This window comes from Trichechus manatus, unplaced genomic scaffold, assembly GCF_000243295.1.
Source record: "Trichechus manatus latirostris isolate Lorelei unplaced genomic scaffold, TriManLat1.0 scaffold00062, whole genome shotgun sequence".
In the NCBI taxonomy this organism is placed as follows: domain Eukaryota; kingdom Metazoa; phylum Chordata; class Mammalia; order Sirenia; family Trichechidae; genus Trichechus; species Trichechus manatus.
In genome coordinates this window covers 7,045,309-7,072,356 of record NW_004443998.1, presented here as the reverse complement: position 1 = coordinate 7,072,356, position 27,048 = coordinate 7,045,309, and positions in this window count along the sequence as shown.

Here is a 27,048-nt window from a genome sequence, read left to right as displayed (position 1 = left end):
AAAAGAATAATAAAGGTACATGACTCAATGGCAGCTGTCTTTTTTTTTTAATGGACACTCATAAATTTGACAACTTAGAAGAAATGGACCAATTCCTTGAAAACCACAAACTGTCAAAACTCAGCCAAGATGAAATAGATAACCTAAATAGCCCTATAACCATTAAAGAAATTGAATTTGTAATTAAAATCTCCCTAAAAATACATTTCCAGGCCCAAGTGGCTCCACTGGAAAATTTTACCAACATTCAAAAAAATAATAACACCAATTTTACACAATCTTTTCCAGGAAATAGAAGAGGAGGGACCATTTTCCAATTGATTTGATGAGCCCTGTATTAACATTATACCAAACCAGCCAAAGACATTTTAAAAAGAAAGAAAACTACAAACTGATATCATCCATGAACTTAGAACTGGTTTTCTTAAAAATAATATTAGTAAATCAAGGGATGCAAGGCTGGTTCAATATTTGAAAATCAGTCAATGTAACCCACCACATCAGCAATCTAAAGAAAAAAAAAATCATCGTATGATTTGATAAAGAAAAAGCATTTAACAAAATCCAACGCTGATTCATGATAAAAACACTCAATAATTTACTAATAGAGAGTAACTACCTCATCTTGGTAAAGAGCATCTACAAGAAACAAAAAACCTACAGCTAACATCATACTCAATGGTGAAAGGCAGAATATTTTTCCCCTAAGATCAGGAACAAGGCAAGGATGTCTGCTATCACCACTCTTATTCAACATAAAACTACAAATTATAGCCATTACAATAAGGCAAGAAAAAGAAATGACTGGCACACAGATTGGAAATTAAGAAATAAAACTGTCCCTCTTTGCAGATGACATGATTTTCTCCGAAGAAAATCCTAAAAGGAATCTCAAAACAAAAGAATACAAAAAACCTTCTAGAACTAATAAGTGACTTTGATAAGATCAATGCACAAAAATCAACTGCATTTCTATATATTAACACTGACCATGAGGAAACTGAAGTTAAAAACATAATGCCATTTGCAATTCCCCAAAAGAAATAAATTCTCAGTTATACACTAAACAAAACATGTACAGAATCTGTATGTTGAAAATTACAAAATGCTGATGAGAGAAATGAAAGAAGACCTAAATAAATGGAGAAACATATCATGTTCATAGACTAGAAAATTCAACATAGTAAGATGCCAATTATTCGCATGTTGATTTAGGTTTAATTAAATTTCTATCAAAATCCCAACAAGATGTTTTGTAAACACAAGCTTATTCTAAAATTACATAGAAAGGTGTCATAGATTGAATTGTGTCCCCCAAAAACATCTGTCAACTTGGCTAGGTCATGATTCCCAGTATTGCATGATTGTCTATCATTTTGTCATCTGATGTGATTTCCCTATGTGTTATACATCCTATCACTATGATGTAATAAAATGGATTAGTGGCAGTTATATTGATGAGATCTAGAAGATTAGATAGTGTCTTAAGCCAATCCCTTTTGAGATATAAAAGACAGAAGCAAGCAGAGAGACAGGGGGACCTCATACCACCAAGAATGAAGAGCAGGGTTGCTCGTCCTTTGGACCCAGCATCCCTGTGCTGAGAAGCTCCTCGACCAAGGGAAGATTGATGACAAGGACATTCCTCCAGAGCCGAGAAGAGAAAGCCTTCCCCTGGAGCTGATGACCTGAATTTGGACTTGTAGCCTACTAGACCATGAGAGAATAAATCTGTCTTTGCTGAAGCTATCCACTTGTGGTATTTCTGTTATAGCAGCCCTAGATGACCAAGACAAAAGGCATAAGCTCTTGAATGGCTAAAGCAATCCTGACGAAGAATAACACAGGAAGAATCAATCTACCTGATATTAAGACCTACCATCTAGGTACAATTATCAAGACAGTATGGTATTAGTGGAGGGCTAGACACAGATCAATGGAACAGAATAGAGAATCCAGAAATGGATCCACACAAAAATGCCCAATTGATTTTTTTTTACGTGCAAAAGCAATTCATGAGAAAAGGATGGGCTTTTCAACAAAGGAAAAGCAATTGGGTATCCTTAGGCAAAAAAAAAAATATTAACCAAAACTTCACACCTTATACAAAAACTTACTCAAAATGGATCATGAGCTTAAATATAAGACATGAAACTATAAAACATTTAGAAAGAAAAAGCCTTTGAAGACTGAAGACTCTAATCCAAAAGTAATTCAGAAGAGTCTACTTAAAGAAGACATTTTAAGCATATTCAACTTATGAAATTCAATTTAGCACTTTAAATTCCAAAGATGATTTTTGATTTAAAAAAGTATGTGTCTAAATAAGTCTCAGTAAGCTTATAATAAGAATTCTGTATCAAGAGAGTTTTTTCTTTATTGGTGATACATAAATTATGGTATGTCTTACATAGCAACTTCGAATAGATGAAATATCTAATTTTGTTAAGAGAAATCTAATCATTGAAAGTATCATAAGATACGTTATCTCATGACAAGGTAATTTCAACCTATGAGGAACTAGCTAGATAGACTCCTTAAGCAATACATCTATCTATCGATCGATCTTTCTATCTATCAACTATCTACTCTTTAGCCACCTAATGTTAGAAACAATTAGAATGGAACTATTCTTGCCTGGTCCACGATGGCCCCAATTTGATAGATTCCATATGCTGAATTTTCGATAAGAATGAAGGAGAACTTGTTCCCTGACTCTCAAATTTTTCTCCTACCCCCTACGTCCCAAGAATAAAAGAGTGGAAAGAGTAGAAAGGATCTGGAGAAGACATTCCTTTGGAGACAGCCCTAGCTCCCTCCCTGGGCAGAAGTTGAGGAGTTGCTACCTTCTGACCTAAAGCATGGTGAAGGGGGTTTCAAGGCTACCCTATCACGTGCTCTGGAATGTACTCTCTGCAGTTGAAGGCACAGAAGGCTAATACATGACTCATACCTGGGAAAACATAGACTGGATCCCACTTAGGAAATCTAGCGGGCAAGAGAAAACAACTCTAGTGGAAGAGCAGAGTAGGGCTGCTGGGCTGGAGTCTGCCTGAATCCCAGGGTTTGTTGGGCTAAGGGGGGAGTAAGGGTGTTGTGATGGTTAAGGTTGTGTGTCAAGTTGGCTGGGCCATGATTCTCGGTGGTTTGGCAGTTATGATGTAGTTTGGCAGTCGTATGATGTTGTGATCACCCCACAATGGGATCTGCTGTGAGTAGCCAATCAGTTGAAAGGGGGTTTCCTTGGCCTGCATCCAATATAAATGGACCTTCTGGCAAGGCTCATAGGTTTTTGCTCGGTCTGGATCCTGCAGCTGGCTCCTGTTTGTCTGACCTCTGGTTCTTGGGACTTGAGCTAGCAGCTTACCTGTGGCCTTGCCTGCCAATCATGGGATTCGTGATCTTCGCAGCCTGGGAGCAAGAGCCCTGCTCTTGAACCTGCCGATCTTGGATTCGACCGCCCCTGCAGCTACATGAATCAGGAGAAACCTCTATTCTGACCCATGGACTTGGGATGTTCCAGTCTCTACAACCATGTGAGTCATTTCTTTGATATAAATCTCTCTCTATATATATATATATTTATATGCTTTACTGGTTTTGCTTCTCTAGAGAACCCAGCCAAAGACAGTTGTCCTGAGAACTAGAGACAGACCATGCAGGAGGGACAGCAGACACAGGGTTTTCTTGAGTCTTGTGCAATTGCTCTCCTCACTTCTCCAGGCAGTGGGAAGAGACTAAAAGTTTACTAGTGGGTGCCCAGGATGAGAAACAAGCTTCAAGTAATTATCTGGAGGTGAGGTACGTCTGCCAGTATCCAGGGAATGGTAGGAGACAAGAGTCTGGTAGGAACCCTGTAGAAGCCCATGAAACCTCTCACAGAAGAATCACCTTTAACTGCCAGTGCGGGTTCCTTTGCCTCTCCTTAAGTGACAAGGATAGAAACACTGTCCGTGCTGTTTTATGAGCTACTTTTTCCCCTTAAAATGTTATGTCATCAGACATTCTTCCATAACATATTTTATGATACAATAGCCTCTATCGTGGACATTTCCATTCTTTCCAGTTTTGCTTTATAACCATCACACTGTCCTGAGCCCCATTAAGGCAATAGCTTGTATTAGGTACGTGATGATTATTTTCTAGAAAAATTCCTGGGCATGAAAAACTGTTTCGTTCTCTTTCAACAAATGTTCTGAAATTCCACAGTCAAAAAAACTGATTAGTTTGTCTACATCTATTGTTCTTGAGTTGAATAGGTAACGGTAATGATGAGAGTAATATATTTTCATTCAATCTCAGAATATAGTTACCAAATCACTGAATGTGCCTGGAATATAGCCTGAGGTTCAGATAAAAATAAAGAATATGATCATTTTCAAGGTATAACACCTACCAATTTTAGCAACACATGTTCAGCTTACTATTTACAATGGCCTCCAGAAATTTTAAGAGCTTTAAGAAATTTTCTAGATAAATTGATAGTCATATCTTGAGGTTTGTACCCCATAGGGAGAGTTGAAGAAAATGGAAGGTAGTAAACACACACAATTTGGTTTCTCTAATATTTGCAAAATTTCCCCAATACCAGGCTTTCTTTTTTTACTTCAGTATGTTCAGTGGATGTTCAAAGCAATTAGGTAAAGAAACTCTTACGGTTACAGTCTTCATGTAACTTAAACAAAAGTGGATTTTCCTCCTGAATTATTCAGAAAATTACCTTAATTGTCTCCTTCTTGTGAAAGTTTTCTTATAATGCTCTATTACCTTCCTTTTTTTAAAAAGAAAATGCATTTTCTATACATAAGTTCTGAAATTCATTGAGTTAATAGGAGAAAAAGGAGCCCCTGTGGCATAGTGGTTAAAGCAATCAACTGCTAACAGAAAGGTCATCAGTTCAAGACCACCAGCGGCTCCATGGGAGAAAGATGTGGCAGTCTGCTTCTGTAGAGATTTGCAGCCTTGGAAACCCTATGGGTTCGCTATGAGTCAGAATCGACTCAATGGCAGTGGGTTTGGGTAATAGGAGAAAAGTCTCCATTGTTGAAAATAGTACCTTATTCTGGAGTTTGTTGTTTTAGAAAGTAGTCATAACTTCCGACTAAGAATGGGAAGATTGAGAAAGTTTGACCCTTTAGTAGTGGAACAGAGAAGGTTTAAAGATTATAACAGATAATTTGAAAGGATCAGTCAGTAATAAACACAAACTAAAATGTAGGCCTAAATAGGGGTGTCATTAAAAATCTATTATAAGAAATAAAATATATAAAAAAAACTTTCTGCGTAAGCAAAAGACTTTAAGATCCAGCTGCAAAGCATTTGAAGACATTGTATCAGACAATATTTTAATCTAGGTACATAAATTGGACAGTTTACAGTCTGTACCGTGGCTGAAATCCACAAACACTGATTACTTGCTGCATATCAGGCAGCACACTAAAAGCTTTGTGGGGTTACATTATTTCATTCTCACAGCCACCTTACGGTGTTGATACTGTTATTCCTTCTCCCAGCTGAACGAGCTGATGAGCAGAGTTTGCGGCACACGTCCGGTATCCCACTATTAACGGTCAGTGAAATCCCAGCAGGCCATTTCTAGAGCTTAAGCTGGTTCCTCTCTCTAGAAGCACTAACACTCTCCATCTTTAAGATAATCGGCAATTTTGTTGAGTGTTCATCAGCCTTTTATTACGTTATTATGCCTAGTTCTAATGAGTAATAATTAAGAGCTTAGAAAAGGCTTTTTCAAGAATGAATTAAAGGAACTTGTTTCTAATTTAGGGAAGAGAAACATGGTCGCCAGGTAATAGGGCTGGAAATCAATAGAGCATTATTACTGGCACGTTGCAACTATTCCCAGTAAGAACTAAAGAAAGTTGAGTGAATCAGCAGCCTGTGAGAGAAAGGAAAGCTTAATTGTCAGATGTTTTCCACATACCAGTCTTGGGAAGTGACTTACCAATATAACTCGGTGAGCAAGTGAACTGGCACCCAACTCTTCTGATCCCTGGCCAGGGCTAGCTACATTTTATCATGCCCCAATTTAGAGTCCCACTACATGATTTCTCAAGTTCCCTTCATTATTCCCAAATTGTACAATCTGTGGTTTGCATAAGCCTACAGAGAGAGTCTCTGTCAGCTTTAGTATGAGGGAAGGAAATAATAATCTCATACACACGCGCACACACACACGCACGACCGCACAGCTGTTGAGAGTATGGCATCAAGCTGCTCTCTCTTCCTGTTATCTAGAAATAGCTGGAGGAACATTGGGTGCCCCTGACAATTCTCAAAGAGGCATGCCCAGTAGAGTTGAGCTTGGCTATCACACACAGTGATTCAGCAATTTATCAACAGAGAATGTGAGAGGGAGAAGGAGGATTTTCCACCCTGGGTTTGGGTAAGGCACATTTCTCATTGTGCACAAACAGAGATCTAGGATTGTTATTTTTGTTCTTTGCACATTTCTCATTGTGCACAGAGATCTAGGGTTGTTATTTTCATTCTTTATGCTAAAGCTACTAATATGTGTAACTAGTTGATCACAGGCAAAAACCTCATCTGCCTTAATTGAACATTGAGAATAAGAAAATTGATGTTATAACCTCCTGCAAAAAAACAAAATGGCAATTACAAAAATATACCTATGTTACATGGCTAGCAATATGGGAGAATTTTTTTTTTTTTTTTTTTGCATTATGAGACATGTGCTCTATTTAAATCTAATAGACATGTGGGAAAGACAGAGTGAAAATTTTATTAATCTTATTTTCCAGAAGAGAAAGAGAAGGCAAAAGGAATGTTCCTCAAACCATGTGACAGAATGGAGCAGTTGAATGACATTGCCCACTGAAATCAGTCTGCCTCTCTCCAAACCCATTTCATTAAGATGTAATATCAACTCTTCCTCAAAAAAAAAAAAAAAAAAAAAAAAGCATAACTCCATGTGAATTCTATTAACCTTTCTATCAAGTGATTCAATGTGTATATGAAATGGCTCCATGATGAAATGATAGCACATGGCGTTTTCCAAGAAAACTTGGGCCTTCTGGAAGAGAACTGTTTGTGACTTCTTGGATATTTGACTTTCTTAGCAGGAAAATAAAAGTTCAACTCTTTGAGAAGGAACTTAAAATAAGTAGCAGAAAGAGCAGGAAAAAAAGGAACTTTCAAAGCCTGATTCTAAATTCCTTTCTGAGATTCACATGAGCACTTTAGGTCTAGAACACTGTTTCCAGAAACACAATCTATCAATAATGACACTTACAGGTCAATTACCGCTACCTGGGGAATTGGGTCTACTCTTATTTTACGGTATATCTGCCAAAACAAAATCATATATGGCATGTTTTGACTTGGCTCTAAGCTTTCTAAAAGCTTTTCTTTCTTCTTCAGCTGAAAACTCTGAAACTTACCTGCTACCATTTTGGCCCAGAGCCAGTTCGTCACTAAATCTCCCACGTGCTGGCTTTCTCTGGATTCCAGACTGCCTCCTATTTCAAACTTTGGCACAAATAACAGAGCACTGATAATGAAGCCACAAAACATTGAGATGAGATCATTTGGGTAGGGACAGGGGAAGGAAAAGTATGAAGCTTGTGAGTGAGAGCTGGAGAAGAGAATGCTCAGAGTCTGAAGAACCAACAGGCAGATTCCTTGCAGCCGTTGCAGTGACCAGCTACTGTCCTCCCAGTTACTAAGCCAACTTCTTAGCCGGTGGATTTGGAAGGTCCACGTTTGCCTTCTGGGAGATAGACCACTGGGGAATCCACTCATTATTCATTCATTTATTCCTTTACTCATCCATTCCCTAACTAACTCATTCAGTCAGACTTACCTTAGTAGGTGTATATAAGGAAAATTGGAAGACTTGCAGAGCTTTTCATCTGCTATTTCTGGAATGATGGAAAGAACAATTTATTTTGAATGGCACACTACCGTGCTTCTCAAAATGTAATGAACATGCAAACTCCCCAGAAATCTTGATAAAATGCAGTTTCTGATTCAGTAGGTCTGGGGTGGGCCCAAGATTCTGCATTTCCAAAAAGCTTTTAGGTGACACCAACATTATTCCTCCGACCACACTTTAAGTAGCAAGAGTATGGGAGATACACCTTTATTTCATTTCCCTTTCCCCTAGAACAGGAGTTTTCAAACTTGTTAGAAAAACGCAGATTTTTTTTTGAACTTTTTTTTTTATTGTACTTCAGGTGAAGGCTTACAGAACAAATAGTTTCTCATGAAACAGTAGTACACATATTGTTTATAACATAGGTTAACAACCCCACAACATGTCAACCCTCTAACTTCTCAACCTTTTTTTATTTTGGTGAAAATACACATAGCCAAAGATACACCATTTCAAAAATTTCTACATGCACAGTTCAGTGACATTGACTACACTCTTCCAATTGTGGAGTTATTCTCACTTAAGATGAAGGCTTACACAACAAAATAGTTTCTCATTTAACAGTTACTACAAATGTTGCGCTATGACAATGGTTAACAATCTCACAACACATCAACAATATCTTTACTCAACCTTGGGTTTCCCATCACCAGCTTCCCTGTCCCCTTCTGCCTTCTGGCCCTTGTCACTGGACTACTGTACCTCGTTAGTCTCATTTGGCTGTCCACTCCCAGGCTGAACAGTGAACCTCGGAGATAACTTCACCACTGAGCTAAAAGGGTGTCTGGGGGCCATACTCTCGGGGTTTCTCCAGTCTCCTTTAGGCCAGTAAATCTGGTCTTTTTGTGAGTAAGAATTATGTTCTACATCCTTCTCCAGCTCTGTCCAGAACCCTCTGTTGTGATCCTGGTCAGAGCAGTCAGTGGTGGTAGCCGGGCACCATCTAGCTGTACTGGACTCAGTCCGGTGGAGGCCTTGGTAGCTGTGGTCCATTAGTCCTTCGGACTAATCTTTTCCTCGTGTCCTGTTCTCTTCATTCTCCCTTGCTCCCGAAGGGATGAGACCAGTGGAGTATCTTAGATGGCCGCTCACAGGCTTTTAAGACCCCAGACACTACTCACCAAGGTAGAATGTAGAGCATTGTCTTTATAATCTGTGTCATGCCAATTGAGCTAGATGTTCCCGGAGACAATGGTCCCCACAGCCCTCCGCCCAGCAATTCAGTCCCTCAGGGAGTTTGGATGAGTCTATGGGGCTTCCATGAAGAAAAACGCAGATTTTTGGGCCCACACCAGACCTAATGAATTTGGGGATGGGATCTGGAAATTCATGTCTTAGTAAGTCCTCCAGGTAATGTTGATTCACATTCAAGTTTGAGAATCACTTGTTCTCAAACCGGGCCACATGTTAGTATCACTTGGGGAGATTTTTTAAAAAGTAATGCCTTTTACATGACCAATTAAATCAGAATCTCTGGCAGTGGGGCATCTGCATGGAAATCTAAAAAATCTCCCTCAATGGATTAAAAAAAATGCAGTTAGGGTTAATATCCACAACTTTAGACATATTTCCTGACTATAGTTTTTTTTTTTTTTTGCAATAAGTCAAAAACACTACAAGTAGTTAAATAGCAGTGTAAGGTTATCTGTAAGTTTTATATGTGTCAAAATCAGTGATATAGATAAGTATAGTAAGACAGTATTTCTTTTTTTTATTGTGATTTAGGTGAAAGTTTACATAGCAAGTTGGTTTCTCATTAAACAGTTAATATACAAATTGTTTTCAGTACTGGAATGCATGCTTACTAATTGAGTATGTTTGACTTTTTGGTTGGTAGTATGGATTTTGAGAAATTTGATCTGGTAATACAAGCACCAATAAGGCAAGTGGCACTGTGGCACCACCTATCTGTGGTGTGACAGTATACCAGTGAGAGCTATATAAATAATTAACTGCTGGCGCCTTTCCCTTAGGTTACAAGGGGAACCTCTGGTTTTCCAAATATGACACAGAAAAACCAAAACAAACCCATCAGGGCTCCCTAACTATCACACAGGAACGCCGTAATTATGCCTGCAAGCCTTATCTCACAGAAATAAAGGAAGAAAAGGCAAAAGTTTACAAAACTAACACGTTCAGGAAGAGTCACCTAACAGAATGCTCAGCCTACACAACAATGAGGCTCCAACTCTGGTCTGCTGAGCTTCACGCATTTGAAAAGGGAGCCACCTTGATGCTAAATACGTTAGAACCCAAGTGACGCCTTATCTCTGAGGTCCAGGGGCATAAAAAGTGGCTGGCATACCATTAACCCAAAGGTAATGAAAGAGATAAGGTATCAAATGTTTGTTCTCACACCATTTTTATATGGTTGAGTGAAGAAATGAATGAATTAATGATTGACTTTTTAATTGTGCCCACAATCATCTTCCAGTTATAAAGGATCTGATGATTACACAGTCTAGCGTTCATCTAGTGCCTATGCCCATGGCTACTCTTTCATTTCCATTTTGCTATTTACATCACTTGACTTGTCAACATTACTTGCCTGAGGGTCAACAGAAACAATGAAACACAAATTGCAAAGGATCTAACTGGTAAAAAAACATAAAAAAAGGGACACTATTGTTTGCATGAGATTTTCATTTGGGGATGTTCAGCCAATTTCAAACATCTGTTGCTCCCAAAACTCACAGTCCTTTTCCTTCACAAATAATGTGGCATGCCCTTGATTATTATTAGTGGGATTTGTGTAGCATATCCTAATATTGGGAGGAAAATGAATGAGCACAGAGCTGTGAGCCCTGGCAGGCTACATGTTGTGCTCTGGGTTCATTAACCCATCTTCCGTACCCCCTTTCTTAGTCCACCACCTTCCCTCACTTACTCCATGCTCCAAAAATCAAAACCCACTTCTGGGTCTCTTTCAAGCTTACTATGTACTTCTTATTCAGATTCTGGAGCCCTGGTGGCCGCAGTGGTTAAGCGCTCAGCAGCTAACCAAAAGGTCGTCAGTTCAAATCCACCAGGCGCTCCTTGGAAACCCTATGGGGCAGTTCTACTCTGTCCTATAGGGTCGCTATGAGTCAGAATCAACTTGATGGCAATGGTTTTTTGTTTTTGTTTTTGTTTTTGATAGGGCAAACAATAACACATGAGGAACGTGATTCATAGTTCAATCGTGTATACGAGAATCTTTGCACACCAACCCAAAAGCAAAGATGAGAAGGCAGGAAGGGACGGGAGAACTGGATGAACGGAAACAGGGAACCCGGGGTGGAGAAGGGGAGAGTGTTGACACATCGTGGGGTTGGCAAACAACGTCACAAAACAATTTGTGTATTAATTATTTAATGAGAAACTAATTTGCTCTGTAAACTTTCATCTAAAGCACAATTTAAAAAAAATCTGTGAGGAGGTAAAATGCAAAGGAATAGCTTTAGTACAATATTATTCCTACCAAAAAAAGTATGATTTTGGAACAAAATTATTCAGAAAGGATAAGGAAGGCTACATTGAAAGGATAGCTTTTAACCATCATCTCAAAAGATAAGTAAAAGTTTGCCAGATAGATGAGAAGAAGGGCTGAGGGAAGCATATACAACCTTGGAGGTAAGGAAAAGCATGGTGCAAGCAGGGAAATTCAAATAATTTTATATGGATGGAACAAAGGGTACACAAAATTACTGTAATTGCTAACTGTATAAACAGAGGCTAGACCATGGAAGCCTTGAACACGGTCAAGGGATTCCGACTTGATCCCATCAGTGATGAGGAGCCATGAAGAGCTGCAAGTAGAGATTGATGAGCAAATCTTCGTGTTTAGAATATTCGTCTGGTTAATGTATTGGAGTAGACAAAACGAGGCTCAGGAAGACAAAATAAATGTGACTGTAACAATCTAGGTAAAAGATCACGCAGGCTTACGTTGAGGATTGACCACTGTGTACTGAGAGACAACGATTTAGACCACGGAGGAGCCGAGAAAATTAACTGCCCAAATATCAAGTAAGATGAGGTTTCCTTGGCAATTTTTTAGAAAGCCATTCCCTAACAACTTGCTGCATGGACGCCGTAGAACTGGTGGTCAGGGGTGGGATGTGAGTTTGGACTTTGAGAGTAGAGAGAACAGGACCGGAGACTCAAATCCAGTTACTTCCAAGCAAGGTGACCTATGGGCAGATACTTAACCTCCCTCAGCCTCAGGGAACTGGAGGGAATTCCTGCCTTGAAAAATTCTTGGGAAGTTTAAATAAAGCATGAAGAGTGCCTGGCATATTTGGGCAGTCAGTTAAGATTAGCTCTCTTTCCACCCTCTTTCCCAATTATAGGAGCCCTGATTGTGAATCCTTTAATGTAGAAAAAGATCATTCTTTTTGAGTTGGCGGTCTGAGAGCCTAAAATATTTTTTTTAAAAAATAAACAGTTGATTTTTTTCCTGTAGCATCAGGCCCAGTGCACCAGTCTGTAAGAAAACCTCCAAGTGACAGTTATGTTCAATGTGACAAAACTGTAGTATGCCTACAGCTGACACTTTCCGATCAATATAATTGTATGAGACGTCGGATTTAATAAAGCGTTCCAATGCCACTTCCCTTGCCGACTGGATTATAAATGATCCCCAATAATAACGGAAAATCCCCAAACTGGACAGTTATTTCAAGACAAACGCTACGCATTGTTCTGCAGCTTCTGAGAAGCTTTCCGAAATAGCTTTGAATCAAGTCCGTTCCTCTGTGTATGATAAACCATTATCAAATGCACCAATAGGAAAAGGATGCCAAAACGGGAGATTTACTAAAAATCATTTTGATGAAAGAATTCTACACTAGGTCAACCTGCCAAGAAACTGTTTCAATTAGAAAGCTAAAAGTAAGATTTTGTTTTTGTAAGGTTTCTCAGTTTTCTTCTGTGACATTTAAAATAGAGGTAGCTCTTGGAAGTTAAAGCGTAATTCCATAGCTCAATTTGTAAAAACAAAAACTAAAACAACAACAAAAGAAAGCCTACCAAAAAGCAGGCCCTTAAAATAATAAAAGTGAGAAAAATCGGCCTTCGAAGAGGCCAACGATGCTGAGTAAGAAATTGCCAAACTATATCCAGGATTTTACCGAAGACTATGGTGGCAGGAAGCTTTTCAGGACATGACCATATCATTTCTATCAGCCCATTATGTACTCTATCTGGTTCTATGAGGGTCACCTTAAACGCATTATCACTTATAATACAAGAATCCCAGGTGCTGAAAGGAGGTGCTGAGCCTTAGAGAATTTAAGTAACTTGCCCAAACTCAGACAGCTGGAAATTACATGCTTCGTACAACTAGAAAGGAACTTGGGTGATTCACTCAAACTTACACAGAATTTGAATTCACGTCTATCTAGCTTTAAACTCCTGCTGTTTTCATTATCACATGGAGAGTTTCTTCAAGGCTTAGTGGTGTTGTCTGCAAAATGGGAATTTCAGTCAGGATTCTAGGAGTTTCGGTCTGGATTCCAACAGGAAATAGAGGCATACTCAAGTAGCTAATTGAAGAGTCTAATAAAGGGTCTATTTACCAGAGTGTGAGCAAGGACGCGAAAAGAGAACAGTGCTTTGGACTAGCAATAGAGGAGATCCCTTATCGCCCGACTGGCCTTAAGGGCAAGGAAAGAGAAAAGTTAGCAGAAGTGGAAAGAGAGCTGTAGGTCTGGAATGGGCTGCTCACCAGGAACTGAGGGATTTTATAGAAAAACACTGCCAATGTCATCCTGACGCCAGGCAGGGAGGAGGCTGGGGGATTTATACCCTACCATCATTCTCCTCCCACTCTACATCTCCTGTGATGCTCTCCCAACGGGGCACCAGCCTGACATAGTCTGCATAAGACAGCCCCCCAGGCCCAGAGCAGGCTGGAAAACAGATCCAGAAGGGAAAACAGAATATCTAGCACATCAGAGTGAAGTAGGAAGATGTTCTGAGAACCTGAAATATACACTCTGGAAATGGACTACAGCCACCCTGTTCTCCTTGTTAGGCCACAAATATGCCACAAAAATTTGAGCTTCCCAACCTTTGCCCTTGCGCTTCCCGCTGCATAGAGCACAACTTCACTTAACTATCAGTATTGCTTGCTCTCAGGCTGCCTTCATATCTACGTTAAAAAAAAAAAAAAGAAAAACCCACAAAACTCAAAACTGTCATCTAATTAAAAGATCCCCCAGGATGACCCTTCAAAAGATAGCAACCACTTTCTCCCATCAGCACTGACGTATCACCTGTCTACCTCATCCTGTTTTATTTTTCTTCACGGTGCTTGGGATTATCTGACATTTTATGACAGGTTTATAGTTTGCTTGTTTTTTGTCTTCTCGCCCACCAGAAGCTAAATTTCATGATGACAAGGACTCTAATTTGTTCATTGCTATATCCTCAGTGCCTGAGAACAAGGACTGCCGTGTAGCAGATGTTCAACAAATTATCCTGTAATGCTTGAATGAATGAATGAGGGAAATCGATAAGTAGACCATTGTGACCTGGTGTCTAAAATGCTATAATAAGTGGAAGCTCAGGGTGCTTGGGAAAGGGCCTGGATGGGCAACAAGTCCAGACTGGGGAAGTTCAGAAAGACACTTTAGAGGACATGTGCCTGAGATTAGTCGTAAGATCAAAAGATTATTGCACGTGAAGATCGAATTGGGTGTAGAGTTGAGGCAGAGAAGGCACCAACAAAGGCCCCAGGGGGTCTGGGAGCTGAAAGTAGTTCAGTATGACTGGAGCACGGAGAAGTGTGAGGTGGGGTGGGTGTGAAGTCTGTGAGGAGCCTTATAGGCAGACTGTGGGCTTTATCCTGGAGGCAGCGGGGAGCCTCTGAAGTATTTTACATCAAACGAGAAATGACTTTGATAGGAGAAATTCATTACATTTTTGCCTTATGAAGTGGTATATAATTCTTGATCAAGTGGTTTCAACAATGATTTTGTGCTGAAAAATATTTTTTGTCAGTAATTGGTTTTCAGACTGACAGTTTATGCCATCACTAGAGACAATGGTTATGTTTTATTGACTGAAATGGCGAAATGTGTTAAGTATTCTCTCTGTATGGAAACATGTAAGATGAATCCCACAGAGGATGAGTTTTTATAACGTTGACATCCTTCCAATAAATTTTGTAATAAAAGATCAAGTCAACAGTGGAAAAAAAAGGAGAGATTGCCTTGAAGACTCTGCCTTGAAGTCAGAAGTGAAATTTTATTCCCCATTCACAGTATTATCTTCATGTGCCCGACGTATCTTACACTTCTTTTTACAGATGACAGTTGACTCTTTGTGCCCACGAGAGAGATTTCTGGAGACTTTGGGAAATCCTCAAATTTACAGATACAGAAAAATTTTGGACAAAATTCAGAATATAGCCCAATCACACTTCCTGTTCCAGGGCAGGGTGGTTGTGGGACCCAGAAAGTTAGTGAGCAACAGATAGGATCTACAGTACTTGGCAAAGTATGTCCGCTACATCCCGTTCTCCAGTTGAGATTTCTGAACTCTATTATAAACTTGTGGGACCGTGGACGAATGTGTGGTGGGATGTTGCCCAAATGGACGTTACACAGCACATACCCATACTTAGAAATGTTACTGTTAAATTCAAGAATGCCGAGTTACTAATGTGCTGCCACACATCCCTTATTTACTCTGCAAGGTTAAAAGGGACATGCCCCTACTCTTCAGCCTTATACAAACGAGGAGTTAGTTGAGTATACCTCTCATAGTTACTACTCAAGATGTGAGGTGGGATTCAGCTAGCTCTACAAGACCCTACTGATCCTGATGATGTTATTTCCATTCAGAACACTTGGAGGATTGTTCTTGGAGATCTATATACAATATTGTGCTTGGGATTTATGTGAGAGAAGCCCAGATCAACTTTCTAAGTCTACTAGCCTGAGAGATAATCAGATTCAGAACAGGTGTCTGTAGGAAGTTTATAAATATATTCTCCCTGGAGAATCTAGAGCTGATGTGAATATAAGGAAGATTTCATATGCTCAGGTGTTATATGCTGCAAGGAAAAATAGAGCTTCTTCAAGGTTTCTCTTCTGGGTAATTATTGCACCAAACCCCTTGCCGTCGAGTCGATTCCGACTCAGCGACCCCATAGGACAGAGTAGAACTGCCCCATTGGGTTTCCAAGGAGCTGCTGGTGGATTTGAACTGCTAGCCTTTTGGTTAGCAGCTGAGCTCTTAACCACTGTGCCACCAAGGGTCTAATTATTGCACAGGGTGTCAAATTCCTCTCCTAATTTTTTCTATCCCTACATCAAGAGACTCCAAAACTTGTTGCTATCGAGTGGATTCTGACTCATACCAACCCTATAGGACAGAATAGAACTGCCGCATGGAGTTTCCAAGGCTGTAATCGTAACAGAAGCACACTGTCACATCTTTCTCCTGCGGAGTGGCTGGTGGGTTCGAACTACTGACCTTTTGGTTAGCAGCTGAGCGCTTAACCACTGTGTCACCAGGGCTCCTTTATCAAGAGACTAGGAAGGTTTACCTGCAACTTTTTCCCCAAAACAGTCATTTCACACTGAATCATGCCCTGAAGTTTGTGAAAATGAGAACAGGATTGTGAATGTCATTTAGACTTAGGGCCAGAATTTGCACTTGTAATTCTAGTCAGTCATCTCAAGAGTATATGCTCATTGCCACGAGAAGAGGGGATGGCTGCAGTCATCCAGTCACTCCTCACCCCCATGTTCTCCACAAATTGTTACATTAGTAAGTACCTCATCTTCTGTGGAGTTCAAAAATTGAATGTCAAGTGAAATGTTCGTGTAGGACTGCCATTTCAAAGAATTCTGTAGTGAATTATTTTCTTAAATGAGCAATGCTACGAACTGCCAACCAACTTGTCTGTTTTGAAAATCCAGTTTTTCTTAGAAGAGCACATTACTGTTATTTCCTTAAATCAGGGCTTCCAACCATTTTTGTGAGGAGGATATTCTTACTATTCCTCTAAAGCTTTGAGATTACAGTGAAAGAAATGAAACTGCTGTCAATCATGTTAATGAGTGGGCAGAACTGGTGTGGGGTTGTGTTTGCGTGTGACCGGAAATGGTGACTGTCCGGTTGGGAGATATTTGGTTTTGCTGTGAAATAATATACCAGATTTTCTACAGATCTTATAACTTTTAAAGCTCTCTACCCCCTCCCGCAAAAGTATACCGCCCTACATCTTATCCTACCTACTGCATGGGGGAACTAAGAGAATCATAGAAGCAGAATACTCATTCCTCATCTCATGCTTTGAACTCTGCCCTCAGCTTCTCTGCCAAATGATCATCTCGTCCTTCCTTCCAATAGCAGGAAATGTTACTTCCTGAGGTACCTCACTCCATCCAGACAACTTGGTCTTTCAAAATCTCATCCCTATGCTGAATCAGAGTCTCCTTCCTTCTTTCTCTTCTATTTGTCCTGGCTTTGTCATAAACCGAGGGCGGTTGTTAATCTTGTCCTCCTCCTCATCATCAATACCATATACCTGTCACTTACTATGTGAAAGACACTGTGCTAAGCATCTTATTTCTTCCTTCCTAAAACAGTGGAAGGGAGGTGTTGTAACCCCTGCTTTACAGATGAGAAACCCTAAGGTTTTGAGAGGTTCAGTTATTTCACCAATGTCACATGTCAAAGGTGACAAAGCTGGGATTTGAACACAGGGCTATCTGGTGTGGATTGCGTTGATTTGACACATTCAGTTCCCAGAAAATCTATTTTGTTTTATAATCTCCAGATCCATCTACTAGACTACTTTTTAACACACATTTGATTAGAAAATCCAATGGCCCTTTTTACTGACTATATAGCTTGACCTCTCCATGGTATCCAACTCTGTCGAATACTCCCCTGACTTCAACCGTGACTTAAACGCCAGTGGCTCCCAAAGTGATTTTACAAGCAAGAAGTCTTCACTTCTCACCATAAGCTTATTTCAACCACCTATACAACATTTCAACTTAGTAACACATGCAAAACAAAAAACAAACCCATCGCCGTCGAGTCAATTCTAATTCATAGCAACCCTATAGGACAGAGTAGAACTTCCCCATAGGGTTTCCAAGGCTGTAATCTTTATGACTGCCACATCTTTCTCCTCGGAGTGACTGGTGGATTTGAACCGCCGACCTTTTGGTTAGCAGTCAGGCTCTTAACCACTGTGCCACCGGGGCTCATAGAAGGTCTAAATTCAGAACTTCTAAAAGTAATTTCTGTTCACTTTTCCTCCAGTTAACACATCTAGAAATCTCCCTGCCCTTTAATCTCCTACTGTTCCTTATGCTCAACCCCACATCCTGTTGGCCATTAAGACATAGCCTAGCTTAACTTGGTTAATGGAAAGTGCTCAATAAATGCTTATTGAGTGAATATAGCTGATAATCATAAGGAATACTATGTGGTCTATTTCTCATACCGAATGTGTTTACTCATACAAATCTATTGCACGCTCTCTAGATATAGACGTAGGTTCTTTACATTACCATGTTTCATGATGTAAAATATTTTTGGGGAAAAAAATCGTTTCATAATTTCAGTAAGCTTTTTACAACTTCCCTCTTTTCTGTTCTTCATTGTTCTTATAGTTATTCTCTCTGTATTTACAACAATTTTTCTGAATAAGTGTTTGTCTTCGTCATTTAGTGCTGCTGTAACAGAAATACCACAAGTGGGAGGCTTTAGCAAACAAATTTATTCTCTCACAGTTTAGGCAGCTAGAAGTCCAAATTCAGGGTGCCAGCTCTTGGGAAAGGCTTTCTCTCTCAGTTGGCTCACAGGGAAGGTCCTTGTCTCTTTTCAGCAGCTGTGGGCCTGGCAGCCCTTGAAGAGCTCCATGTGTCTTGCCATAAAAAGTTACAATTCAGGATCAGAAACAACTCAGGATACAGTTCTTCCATCAGGACAGCTTATCAGCCGTGCCTGCAGGCAAGCCCCTAACACCCCCTCCCCGCCCCAGCCCTCAGCTGCTTGGACCAGCCCAGCCTCAGCCCTGCTTGAGCAAGTGTTACAAAGGTCTTCAGCTCTACTGATAAATGCCCAGAGGCACACCACTCCTCTAGTAATCCTTGGCCTGAAAGTGCTCAGCTTTCTAGCTCCGTTTTGGGTTAGCAAGCCTAGCTTTGCCAACAAGTGCCTGGAGCATCCTACTCTGTCAGCAAGTCTCCTGCCAGAAGGCATTCAGCTCTCTTGTTCACTGAGCCTGCCACTGTTTCCTGACAGTTTCCTGGTTCTGCTGCTGTCAGTTCTCTGCCGCTGCTTCTTGCCATCTTGTGCTATCTCTGGTATTATAGCTGTTTGTCTCCTGAGTCTAAGAAGTTCTCCGTGCAGGGACCCCAGGTCCAAAGGATGTGCCCTACTCCCAGCTCTTCTTTCTTGGTGGTGGTGAGGCCCTGTCTCTGCTTGCTTCTCTCTGCTTTTATCTCTCCTAAAATAAAAAATGTGACTCAAGTAAAGGTCTGACTTGAATAAGGACATGACTTGAGTCACACCCTCTTGTACAGCAGTGACTCAAGATATACCCCACCTTATTCCTGCCTTATTAGTGTATAGAGGTTAAGATTTACAACACATCACAAAATGGAGGATAATTACATCAGATCACAAAATGGTGGACAAGCACACAATACTGGAAATCATGGCCTCGCCAAGTTTACATACATATTTGTTGGGGGGGGGGGAACACAATTCAATCCATAACAGCATTTAAATTTTGTTTTTAATTTGTTTTAATATAGAGAAGGGGGAGTAAATAATGCCCTTAAAAGTAGCAACAAGGTCTTATTCATTTCTCTGTCACTGTGCTTAGGAGTTCCTGAAAAATAATAAGCGTGGGTTAAGTAAAAAATGAAAATGACCAAAAAAGGAAATAAATTTATTCATCCTTATTCTTGAAATATATTTGGTGTACATTTAATTACTAAAAAATAAAAATGAAAATGATCCAAATGTGAAACAGTTGAAGCAAATCTGTTTTCCAATTATTTCCTCACACAGTAGGTAACTGAGGTAGCCTCTGTTCTTGGTAGCTCCAGGTGTAAAATTCATTCATTGTCACTTATTTAGTCATTCACCCACTAAACAGATAATAATTGAACACTCAGGCCTTGGGCTAAGTACAGTGCATATAATGATGGAAAAAAAGAAAATGCGTCCTGACCTTCTGCAGCTTACAAGTGGAGAGAAGACGCAGACAAATAAGCACACGGACAAATATAAAATTACACAGTGAAAAATGTTACAAAGGCAAGTTTAATGTCCCTCTGAGAGCAATAATAGTGAGATTTGAGCCACTAGGGCGAGGTTCCCAGGGGAAGTGGAGATTGAGATGCTTGAGATCTAAAGGATGAGTAGGAGGAAGCCCAGGAGAGCCTGGTATCACAGAAGCCACGGAAGACAGTGGGTCATGAAGAGGGGAGTGACCTACAGGGTAAATGCTGCTGAGAGGACAAGGAAGGTGAGAACTGAAAATGGTCAATGGATTGAGTGACGTGGGGACCTCGACAAGAAGAGCCTGGTGCAGTCTTGAAAGAGAAGCCAGATGAGATAGTCTGAGAAGTGAGTGGAGGACAGAAACTGGAGACAGGGTGGATATGCAATTCTTTGAAGAAGTTTGGTTGCAAAAGGAAAGAAAGGTAGATAGAGTAAACTGGAAGAACTTGTGGGGCTGGGAGTGTTTTCTAGTTTTGTTTTTTTTATTTTTGTTAACAAAAGAGGTTTGACCTTGCGTAAACGTCTAGGGTAAGTTTAAGAGGGAGTGCCTGAATATCTGATAGAGAGAAGACATTGAAGGAGTGAGATTCATGAGAAAGTAGGAGAGAATATCCCTCTCTATATCCTTAGTGAGTGGGATGGGGAAGAAGATGGTAGGATCATGTGTTTAGTATCAGGGCTATGAGAAATTTCTATCCAACAGCTTCCATTTTCTATGTAAAGGTCACCTGCTAAGGGAGGGGATGGATGGAGGTAGTGGTGAGGGTCAGAGGTTTGAAGAAAGTGGAGAAGATTTGAAATGATAGCTAGGCTGAGTGAGAGTGAGTCGATGAAAGAAATGTAGTAGAGTTTCTCACAATTGAGCACTTATTTGAAGCTGATATTCATGAATTTGGGGTCCCTGGGTGGCTCCAACAGTTAAGCACTCGACTACTAACTGAAAGGTTGGTGGTTTAAACCCACCCAGAGGTGCCTCAGAAGACAGGCCTGGAGATCTGCTTCCAGAAGGGCACAGCCTTGAAAACCCTCTGCACACATTAGGTTGCCATGAGTTGGAATCAACTCAATGGCCACTAACAACAGCAACGTTCATGAATTTATAATTGGACATGTCTTCGTGTTGCAAAATAAGATGTTGTTTTCACTCTCCCACCCCTAAAAATAAATGTGTTCTATTGGGCAGCATCTGGCTCAAGGCTCTCCAGCCTCAAGTTTTTATGAATTCCATCCTAAGATTCTCCTATTTTCAGTTCAAACTACATTTTTTCTAGGAATTTCATTGAGGTTTACAATTTGCACTGCCATCTACCACAGAGGTGCATTGGCTTGATGTGGCCAGCAGATAAATTTGTTTGGGCTTGCCAAGTGTTTTTTAAAACCTTGAACTAGTTAAAAATCAGGACAGCTCATATTAGAGTCAAGGTTTCTGGTATCTCTTAAAAAATTCAAAAACATTGGACCCACAGTCCCACATCAACAATCCATTGGAGCTGAGTAGCAGCTGTCCCCTTCCAGGTCACCACAGTCTCCATCATCCTTTATTATCCAGTTCATTCATTTACTCTGTCTACCCGACAACTGCACCCTGTGGACATTTGATTTTGTGATTCTCCATCTAAAAATCGATGACTCCTAAATATTGAACTTCAGTTGAGCGATCTCTCTAGTACTCCAGATAACAACAGCCAGCTATTTATTGGACTGCCTTCAGGTGATTGAAACTCAGTATCCAGAGAAGTAAATGATTTTCCAAACTTGCTGGGTCTTCTATAATTTATTTCCTGGCTCTAGTACCACAATCCACCCTGTTTACCAAACAAGAAATCTAGGAGTCTACTTTCTAAATACTTCTCTTTTCTGTTCAGCTCCTTCCTTCATCCCCATTGCACTGCTTTTAGTTCAGACTCCATCATACCTCACCTGGACTATTAAAATAACCCTCAGTCAATAATCTCCACTTTCTCCCCTCTTCTAAGTCTTCCTCTGTACAGCCACAAGATTGATCTCTCCAAGCACAACATCTTATCTGGCACATTTACTTGAGTTATAGCAAACTTCTCATAATTTTATCAGTGGGCTAGGATGATTCACATTCATGCTTTGCCAATTGCTACTTTCTTGATCTGGAATAACTTTGTGCCTCTGACTTCCTGTGTCATCCTTTAAGACACAGCTCAAGTACCTCTTCCTCCAGGAACCCTCACTGCTACAAGGGTAGCTTAGGCATAGCCTTATGGTGTAGTCCTTCTCACACGCTCTAGAGGTGTCTGCCTGCATACAGGGCATTGCCAACTAGCCCGTGAGCTCCTGGAAGGTAGATACTGCAGCTTCATAACCCAGTTATCTGTAGCACCTGATTCCTTGTCATAATTGGCGTTAAATAAGAATTTTAATAAACAAATGCTTAAATTCACAAGAACAGTGACATCACATTAGAGAAAGGCTTCCTGACTTGAAAAGAAGGAAGATCGTTTATCCATCACAAGCTTTTTAACCTCCTGATTCACTCTGCAAGGATTAATCCTAAGATTCAACCATGAGGATGTTGCGTTCTCTAAAAACATTTGCTTGTGTTTGTGTGTATGCCTGTTCAATATATGTGAAAGTTGGCTCGTCAAATCAAGAAGAAAAGAATGGACTGCTTGGTAAATGATGCTGGCCTATTAGATGAACTATTTTTTTTTTTAAAAAATCAACTTAGAAGCTTGTATCATACTATGTACTAAAATAAAATTCAGATTGATTTAAAAGTTAAATGTAGAAAATAAATCCATAAAGGAAAGAGGAGAAGGTATTTAGGAGAATGTAACATTGGTCAGGGGTTAGTCTTTCAAATCATCACACCCAAAGCAGAAAACATAAAGTAAAAACAGATAGTTTTAACAGTGTAAAAGTATATAAAACTTCTGTAATGGAAGGAAAAAAAAAAAAAACTACAACTCCCAAACAAATTAAATACAAACAGGAGAAAATGTTTGAAATATATGATAAGAAAAGGTTTCATTTATATTCTTAATATATAAAATAGTCAAATCAGTCAATGATAAAAAATAAAAGCACAAGTGCCATAGATTCCTCAGAAGTCTTTTTTACGTATTTCATATTTCTCTACTATTTTCTCTAGTGGAGTCCCTGGGCAGTGCAAATCGTTAACATGCTCAGCTGGTAACCTAAAAGTTGGCAGCTTGAGCTCACCCAGAGGCACCTTAGAAGAAAGAACTGATAATCTACTTCCAAAAACTCAGCCATTGAAAACCCTATGGAGCACAGTTCTATTCTGACACACATGGGGTCACCATGCATTCGAATCGACTCGACGGCAACTGTTTCTGTTCTTAACTAGTGTTTTGCCAGATACCTGGTTTCCTAGACAGGTAAACTTTAAAGTCAGTACTAGTATATCTTAGCGCTTGGTTTATATTTTATATAAAGTTTTAAGCAGCTTTTTCTAAGGAAATGTGACTTTCAGATACCTTTTGGAAAGCACATAAAATTAAAGATGAGTAATCATTTCCTCCTCTGGATACCTGTGCAGACTGATGACGGGAGATAAGAAAGGAAATGACACACTGCTTCAGTTCCCACCTGCCTGTTATCTAGTCCTCAGGAATTTGGGAAAGATTAATGATAAATATAATTATTACAACTTTTTTGAGCATCCTTCGTCCCAAAGAAATCTCTGTAGAGCTCCAGTTCTCTTTGGAAAAAAAAAAAAAAGATTACTTAAAAGCGAGAAGTTCATATGTAGAAGATTTGATTATATTATAAAATTGAAAAGAGGGAAAGCAATGAAAAAGATAGATGGGGTAATAAACAAATAGGATACAAGAAGGGTGGAATCCTGAGAGAGGGTCAACTAGAAATACAAAAGAATTAGCTCTCCCACAGTTACATAATTCTCCAGGCTGACTCCAGGGAATTGCTGATAGCTCAGAGTTTAGATTAATTTGTTTTTCATCACATAATCTTTCTCCTAAGGAGGCTTCAATCTAGGGAGGCAATCCAGGAGCCTCAAGCTTTAGGATACTCAGATCTGTCTGTTGTTTTTCTCTCTATATTCCTTGAAAGAACAGATTCCACACTAGAATTACACAAGTGAGAGAGAAACAAGACCAAAAACTGTCTAGAAAAATAAAATTATAAAAAATACAGTCTTCAGAATGGATTACACCTCAACATAAAGAAAACAAAAATCCTCACAACTGGACCAATAAGCAACATCATGATAAATGGAGAAAAGATCAAAGCTGTCAAGGATTTCAATTTACTTGGATCCACAATCAACACCCATGGAAGCAGCAGTCAAGAAATCAAACGACGCATCACGTTAGGCAAATCTGCTGCAAAAGACCTCTTTAAAGTGTTAAAAAGCAAATATGTCACCTTGAAGACTAAGGTGCGCCTGACCCAAGCCATGGTGTTTTCAGTCACCTCATATGCATGCAAAAGCTGGACAATTAATAAGGAAGATGGAAGAAGAATTGACACCTTTGAGTTATGGTGTTGGCGAAGAATATTGAGCATACCATGGACTGCCAAAAGACAAATCTGTCTTGGAAGAAATACAACCAGAATGTTCCTTAGAAGCAAGGATGGCGAGACTTCATCTCACGTGCTTTGGACATGTTATCAGGAGGGATCAGTCCCTGGAGAAGAACATCATGCTTGGTAAAGTGGAGCAAAAAAGAGGAAGACCCTCAATGAGATGGATTGACACAGTGGCTGCAACAATGGGCTCAAGCATAACAACGATTGTGGGGATGGTACAGGACTGGTCATTGTTTCATTCTGTTGTGCATAGGGTGGCTATGAGTCAGAACCAACTCAACAACACCTAACAACAACAATAAATTGTTTTTAAAATTAATTTTATTGTTTAATCAGTTCTGAATACTTTATAACATTTTTGTTCAATCAAGCACACCATTATAATGACTTTCCATGGATATTCAGCTTCCCTACTATAATGGGATATATTTAATAATAGCTTCAGAATAACAGACAAGGACTTCCGGGCAACGTGGCACTATAGACAGAAGCACCCTCGTTGTCCCTCCACAGCAAAGATCGAAAAAACTAAGTCAAACAGAGACACACGTAAATCCTGAAACCCTAAGCATCAAATGAAGAGATAAAGAACTCAGCCAAGCACCGAATGGCATAAGAAACTGACTGAGAACAGAGAGCAAGGAGAGGTACATGCAGAGGTCCCCTATCAGCTACCACAGCACAGATCCGCCATCTTGGACTCCGATCGGAGATCGGTGAACAGCAGATATGAGAAAGCAGCTTCACGAGTTTCCAGCAGGAGACAGAACAACCAGTAACCAGCGATATATGCTTTCCCACCTCCCACCCTTCCTCACCCCCACTCGGCTACCTCTGCTTCCTGCGGCCACAGTCTTTTGGTTGGGAAGCACAGGCTTCACCCCAGAGCCCCTTGGATTCCACCTGTCCACACTGGCTGGCTCCTTGAGTGCCATTTGTTGGCTACTGGTGTTGCTTTTTTCTGCTTCTCTAGATTTCTTCATTACCTCTCACCACCCGCCTCCTTTCTCTCAAATACCTGGCTCCGTGTGCCATCTTTGCTTCTTCCTGAAAGACTGAGGGGAGTAGCTCAATCGTGGGACTGCTTCCCAGCCAGTGCCACTGCACTGGTGGGACCCCTGGCGCTTTTTTTTTTTTTTTTTTTTGATTGCTCTGTTTTGGTTTGTTTGTTTGTTTTCTTTTTCTTTCCTAGGCTTGGGAGCCCCTTCTGGCTGGGCAGTGATGCATGGCTTGGGAGCTACTCCCTTACTCTGTGCAGACACACATCGACCTCCCTGGAGGCATTTCTTTTTTCTTTCTTTTTCTTTTTTGTTTGTTTGTTTTTTTCCCTTGTTTTATTTTCTTCTCTCTCTTTTTCCCTTTTTGTCTTTCTTTATTTCCAGTTTCTCGTCTCTCTATACTTACCTTCTCTTCCTGTCTCCTGAATACCTGGCACTGTGTGACAGCTCTACCTCTTCTCGCTGGGCTGTACTTCACAGCTAGGGAGCAACTTCCCCAGTCCTACCAGCCACATTGGTGGGATCCTTGGGGGCTTTTCTTTTTTTCTCTAATTTTTATTTATTCATTTTTTCCTTTTATACTTTTTCTTTTTTCTTTTTGTTTTTCTCCATTTCTCAGTCTCTCGTCTCTCCACTCCAATAGCAAGCTCCCTTAGCACTCTTTTTTTGTTGTTTGTTGGTGTGTATGTTTTTGGCTCCTGTTCCTCTCTCCTTTCTCTCTTCTTTCCCATACCCATCTTAGCTCCACACATCATGATCTCCTTCCTCTTTCCTGCTTACCTGCACCATGCGCTGAACATCACAACCCCAAGTAGAACAGGCACGGCCTACCAGAACCTGCCCTACACTGATTCCCGGCCCACCCTGTTGACCCTAGTACATGTCACAAAAAACCCATCCCAGCAATGCCCCTTCAGCTGGACCTGCCCTGCTGTACCATACCTGAGTGAATGACCCTCCCCACTGGAGAAGGAGGTGAAAAATATCGTGTCCACAGATGAGCAAACAACAAAGAATGCACAGCCTGCCTGCTCAGACGTAACCAAATAAAACAAAAAAGTAGGATAAGACAAACAAATCAACAATCAGTAAACGGGGAAACTAACTACTGAATGCCCCAAAGACAGCAGACAATATCAAAACATATACACAAACAGGTCAGGATGGATCCAGTAGGCATCCAAAATAAAACACCAGATGATTTCCCAGTAGAAGAAAATGCACTAGAACTACCTGATAGGGAATACAAATCTCTAATACTCAGAATTATCCAAGAGTTGAAGCAAAAAGCAGACAAAAATGAGGGAAAAATAGACAAATTTATAGAAAAGGCAGACAAAAAAAAAA